Here is a 6,603-nt window from a genome sequence, read left to right as displayed (position 1 = left end):
TTATCATTAAATCCTCTGGGCGAGCTGCTTGAGATTTGCTTGTCCCATCCACCACGGAGAAAGTAACCTCCCCAGTGACACAACTTGCTATTGACCAATTCAAAGAGTAATATTTCACTGTATTAAACCTAATCACTCTATCAGTAGGAGCCAATCACAGACACAGGAAGTGACATCATTCATCTATGAAACTGACCTAATCCAGCTGTTCGCTACGGTGGCTGAGAGATAAAAAAAAACCACAAACTGCAACAGAAATAAACAAAGCATTGATAGCTTGGAGAAACGTTCTCCGGCCAAAGCCATTGCTGTTCAGCACAATCAGTGTGTGTTGCGACAGTCTCACTGACAGAAAATAGCAGCAAATTGCATTCAGTCTGACTGTAAGCTCCAACAGAAGTGACATTACATTGGAACTAATTGGTAAACTAACAGAACATGATTGAACTATGGATGTGACAGAACTGCTGAAGTGTGTGGCAAAAATAACTGATCAGGCTCATTACCCCATCATAGAGCGAGGTCAGACAAGTGAAAGGAAGACTTGCATTTACATAACACCTCGCCACCTCTCTCAGATCTCTGTGCTTAGTATGATACGGCACAGGAGGAGGCCATTCAGCCCATCATGCCTATGCCAGCTCTGTGAGCGAACGATCCGATTAGTCCTACTCCCCTCGCTCTTTCCCCACAGCCCGGCATATTTCTCCCCTTCAAGTATTTATCCAATTCCCGTTTGAAAGTTACTATAGAATCTGCTCCCACCGCCCTTTCAGGCAGCGCGTTCCTGATCACAACAACTCGCTGCGTAATCTTTTTTCCTCATGTCATCTCTGGTTCTTTTGCCAATCACCTTAAATCTGTGTCCTCTGGTTACTGACCCTTCCGCCAATGGGAACAGCTTCTCCCTACGTACTCTATCAAAATCCCTCATCGTTCTGAGCACCTCTATCAAATCTCTCCTTAAACTTCTCAGCTCCAAGGAGAACAACCCTAGCTTCTCCAGTCTCTCCATGTCACTGAAGTCCCTCATCCCTGGCACCATTCCGGTAAACCTCCTCTGCACCCTGTCCCAGGCCTTGACCCTCTCCCTAAAATGCGGTGCCCAGAATTGGACACAATGCTCCAGCTGAGATTTATAAAGGTTTAACAGAACTTCCTTGCTTTTGTACTCTGTGCCTCTATTAATAATGCCCAGGATCCCGTAACCTTTTAACCGGCCTTCTCAAATTGCCCTGCCACCTTTCACGATTTGCGTACATACACCTCCAGGTCTCCAGGTTCCTGCACCCACTTAATAATTTGCTTTGCATGCAATGAACTACTGACGTGCTGTGTTGTTTCGGCAAACGCACAGCCACTTTATGCACAGCAATATTTATTTTCTATATAAGAGTTCTGACAAAAGGTTAGCGACATGGTGTATTTGGACTTTCAGAAAGGCTTTCGATAATCCCACACAGGAGATTAATGTGCAAAGTGAAAGCACATGGGATTGGGGGTAGTGTGCTGACGTGGATTGAGAACTGGTTGTCAGACAGGAAGCAAAGAGTAGGAGTAAATGGGGACTTTTCAGAATGGCAGGCAGTGACTAGTGGGGTACCGCAAGGTTCTGTGCTGGGGCCCCAGCTGTTTATATTGTACATTAATGATTTAGACGAGGGGATTAAATGTAGTATCTCCAACTTTGCGGATGACACTAAAGTTGGGTGGCAGTGTGAGCTGCGAGGAGGATGCTATGAGGCTGCAGAGTGACTTGGATAGGTTAGGTGAGTGGGCAAATGTATGGCAGATGAAGTATAATGTGGATAAATGTGAGGTTATCCACTTTGGTGGTAAAAACAGAGAGACAGACTATTATCTGAATGGTGACAGATTAGGAAAAGGGGAGGTGCAAAGAGACCTGGGTGTCATGGTACATCAGTCATTGAAGGTTGGCATGCAGGTACAGCAGGCGGTTAAGAAAGCAAATGGCATGTTGGCCTTCATAGCGAGGGGATTTAAGTACAGGGGCAGGGAGGTGTTGCTACAGTTGTACAGGGCCTTGGTGAGGCCACACCTGGAGTATTGTGTACAGTTTTGGTCTCCTAACTTGAGGAAGGATATTCTTGCTATTGAGGGAATGTAGCGAAGGTTCACCAGACTGATTCCCGGGATGGTGGGACTGACCTATCAAGAAAGACTGGATCAACTGAGCTTGTATTCACTGGAGTTCAGAAGAATGAGAGGGGATCTCATAGAAACGTTTAAAATTCTGACGGATGTCTACAGGTTAGATGCAGGAAGAATGTTCCCAATGTTGGGAAAGTCCAGAACCAGGGGTCACAGTCTAAGGATAAGGGGTAAGCCATTTAGGACCGAGATGAGGAGAAACTTCTTCACCCAGAGAGTGGTGAACCTGTGGAATTCTCTACCACAGGAAGTTGTTGAGGCCAATTCACTAAATATATTCAAAAAGGAGTTAGATGTAGTCCTTACTACTAGGGGGATCAAGGGGTATGGCGAGAAATCAGGAATGAGGTACTGAAGTTGCATGTTCAGCCATGAACTCATTGAATGGTGGTGCAGGCTCGAAGGGCCGAATGGCCTACTCCTGCACCTATTTTCTATGTTTCTATGTTAACTCTATTTCTCGCTCCACAGATGCTGCCTGACTCGCTGAGTATTTCCAGTACTCTGTTTTTATTGATATATCCGTTCTCAGGATGAGTGACGCTGGCACGGTCTGCATTTATTGCCCGTCCTTAGTTTCCCTGAGAAGGTTTGCGGGCACCTCAGAGGGCGCTGGTGTGGGACTGGAGTCACGTGTAGGCCAGACCGGGTAAGGACGGCAGGTCTCCACCCCTGAAGGACATTCATGAACCAGCCGGGTATTTATTACAATCTGACGACTCCGTGGTGACTTTTACTGAGACCAGCTTTTTATTTGCAGGTTTTAACTGGGAGTGAGCGTCTCAGACTGCCCAGTGAGACTCCCCAGCTACAGCCAGATATTGGATAATGAATGTCTTTTGGCTTGTCAGCATGACACCAAGCAACGTCTCAGCTCTTCTTCAAACCGTGCCCTGGGACCTTAAACATCCCCGTTCCCCAGCCGAGCAGAGAGGGGCGTCAGATTAACATCTTACTGAGAAGGCGATGGGGCTCGGAGCTACCTCAGAGAATTAACGAGTAGGCGCAAGGTGACAGAGCGAAGTGATATTTTAATGTGGGCTTTTCAGAGGAATTTATCAAGAGATTCTAACAGCGGCACAAAAACGCCAAGCTCACTGGACACCCGACAATGTGAGCCGGGCCACGGGCGATCTGTGCAGGAACCTGAAAACTAGAAGTGATGTGAGTCAGGTTCTGGGGACTGCAATGGGACAGACGAATAGGCGAGAGTCAGAAATATGAACTATTAGTTGTGTTCATCTGTATAAAAGGGGTTACTTATGTTTCCGTGTCCAGTTCTGACCAGGAGTCTGAGCCCAAAATATGAATCAATCCCTTTTCTCTCCAGGGGCTGTTGTGTCCCCAGCAGATTGTGTTTTATTGCAGATTTTCCGTCCACTTCTTATCTCTACTGACAGGTCCGTGTGAGGTTATTACCCATCACTTTGGCATGTCTCCCTGCCCAGCTAACTTGTTCAACCAAGTAGGCCGTGTAGATTTCCTACGTTATTTTATGTAATTCTGCCATCCTCACTCAGCAACTTCCATTTGCTTCACACACAAACTTCATTTCCTGCTCAAGTTCTTCTGTGTGTTCCATATACTGACTGGGTTTGTATTTTAGTTCCCCCATCATGATCTGTAATTCAGTTCAGTGGATTAGGTCCAAACACACACATGCACACGCGCACATATTGCCATCAGTTAATCTCGGTGAATTATACGGCCACTTTTTCGTTTCACTGCAACACAAAATGAGAGAATAACTCTGGATTTAGGCCCTAATTTGACTCTGGAACATAGTGGTACGAAACCCTCAGGACATTTGACTATGTTAAGGGCGCTGTATAAATGCATGTTGTGGTCTTAAGAGACAGATAGTTACGTTGTAATATTCATCTCGATGCATGAGAAATGGTTTGAGACTATAGACGGTTGCTGTGTATTACAGCAGTTATCAATCTGAATTACTTGCCTCACTAAATAAAGGATGGATTGACTTATAGTGAAAGCAGGCTCCTAGCTGTTATTAAACGTGTCAAAGAAATGCTTCACCTCACTTTAAGCTAATTTTGAATCTCTTGCAGCTAACTCAGATAATCAGACCCTCGCCAAGGACCACCGGATAGTCTCATTCTCAGCTCTCTGTTGCTAGGGAACCTGAGATTCATTGTATCACTCAGGGAACGTTCACTGTTTGGAATCAGCAGGGAGTCGGAGCTCAGGAGAGTCGAGACACTGAACAGATAAACATCTCGGCTACAATTGTGGGCTACCCCCCCCCCCCCCAGCACAGCACCGAGCGACTTCAGGTGCTTAAACTGGATGTTAAAGGTCCCATGTGTCAGCCGTGGCTCAGTGGGCAACACTCTCTCAGAAGATTGTGACTTTAAACCCCACCCCAGAGACTTGAGCACAAAGACCTATGCTCACACTTCAGTGCAGTACTGAGGGAGTGCTGCACTGTCGGAGGGGCAGTACTGAGGGAGTGCCGCACTGTCTGGGCGGCAGTACTGAGGGAGTGCCGCACTGTCGGAGGGGCAGTGCTGAGGGAATGCCGCACTGTCGGAAAGGCAGCACTGAGGGAGATTAAACTGAGGCCCCGTCTGCCATCTCAGGTGGATGTAAAAGATCCCATGGTACTATTTGAAGAGGAGCAGGGGAGTTAACCCAAGTGTCCTGGCCAATATTTATTGCTCAATCAACATCATGACAGATTTTCTGGTCATTATCACGTTGCTGTTTGTGGGAGCTTGCTGAGCGCAAATTGGCTGCCACGTTTCCCACATTACAACAGTGACTACACTTCAGATGTACTTCATTGGCTGTAAAGCGTTTTGGGTTGTCCCGAGGTCATGAAATGCACTATATAAATGCAAATTATTTATTTCTCTTGATTGCACTATTCAAACAAGAGGGAAGTGTGCTGGGAACACCAGGGAATGCTGGGAACACCAGGTAATGCTGGGAATAATCAGCAGGTCAGGCAGCACTTGCAAAGATAGGAAACGTGACGGAGCTGCGGTCGTTTCTAGGACTCCTGAACTACTTTGGTAACTTCTTACCGGGTCTTAGCACACTGTTAGAACCACTACACTCTTTACTGCATAAAGGAGATGAATGGGTATAGGGTAAAAGCCAAGAAAATGCCTTTGAGAAAGCGAGGCAACTGTTATGGTCAAACAAATTGCTTGTTTTGTATGATCCATGCAAGCGTTTGATACTAGCATGTGATGCAGCATCATACGGTATTGGGTGTGTATTGCAACAAGCTAATGAATCTTGGAAATTGCAACCGGTTGCTTATGCATCCAGAAGTTTGTCTAAGGCTGAGAGAGCCTACAGCACGATCGAAAAATAAATGTTAGCGTGTGTTTACGGGGTAAAGAAAATGCATCAATATCTGTTTGGGCTCAAATTTGAATTGGAAACCAACCATAAGCCACTGATATCCCTCTTTTCTGAAAGTAAGGGGATAAACACGATGCATCGGCCCGCATCCAGAGATGGGCGCTCATGTTTTTTTTTTAATTCGTAGCCAATCGTTCCAATTCTTTGTCAAATCACAAACGCCAGAGGTCACCTTGCACATGCCAAGGATCACTCTGCGCCAATGCTCTTAGCCAAAAGGCCTAGAGCCACTGCACCGTTCCTGGAAGTACTGCAATACCAGGTTCGTGCCATGGAGGTGGATGGGTCAAGCCACCCCACACACCTCCGTGGAGGTGGATGGGTCAAGCCACCCCACCCACCTCCTGTTTCCAAAAAAGCAAGCATATACCTTCCTGACCAGGGAGAAACCACCCGGAGGTCATGGTGGCTGGTCAGGTCAGTTACGCATGATCTTAGCCAAAAGGCCGAGAAGCGATGTGTTTTGTTTTTTTTTAATTCGTAGCCAATCGTTCCAATTCTTTGTCAAATCACAAACGCCAGAGGTCACCCTGCACCAGTCAAGGATCACTCTGCGCCAATGCTCTTAGCCAAAAGGCCTAGAGCCACTGCACCGTTCCTGGAAGTACTGCAATACCAGGTTCGTGCCATGGAGGTGGATGGGTCAGGTCCCCCACACACCTCCGTGGAGGTGGATGGGTCAAGCCATCCCACCCACCTCCTGTTTACAAAAATGTAAGCATATACCTTCCTGACCAGGGAGAAACCACCCGGAAGTCATGGTGGCTGGTCAGGTTAGTTATGCAGATCTTAGCCAAAAGGCCGAGAAGCGAGAAGCGATGATGTGTTTTTTTTTTTTTATTTATTTTTTTTTTAAATTCGTAGCCAATCGTTCCAATTCTTTGTCAAATCACAAACGCCAGAGGTCACCTTGCACACGCCAAGGATCACTCTGCGCCAATGCTCTTAGCCAAAAGGCCTAGAGCCACTGCACCGTTCCTGGAAGTACTGCAATACCAGGTTCGTGCCATGGAGGTGGAGAAGCGATGATGTGTTGTC

At 46.7% G+C, this 6,603-nt stretch overlaps 2 pseudogenes; both read right to left on the bottom strand.

Moving 5' to 3' along the window:
* Nucleotides 1-5,790: 5,790 nt before the first annotated feature.
* On the bottom strand, nucleotides 5,791-6,023 carry LOC139235254 (U2 spliceosomal RNA; annotated as a pseudogene).
* Nucleotides 6,024-6,147: 124 nt separating this feature from the next.
* Nucleotides 6,148-6,378, bottom strand: LOC139235213 (U2 spliceosomal RNA; annotated as a pseudogene).
* Nucleotides 6,379-6,603: the final 225 nt, after the last annotated feature.

Source organism: Pristiophorus japonicus, chromosome 22 (genome assembly GCF_044704955.1).
Source record: "Pristiophorus japonicus isolate sPriJap1 chromosome 22, sPriJap1.hap1, whole genome shotgun sequence".
NCBI lineage: Eukaryota > Metazoa > Chordata > Chondrichthyes > Pristiophoridae > Pristiophorus > Pristiophorus japonicus.
The sequence above is the reverse complement of the archived record's forward strand: the minus strand, read 5'-3'. Positions and strand labels throughout refer to the sequence as shown.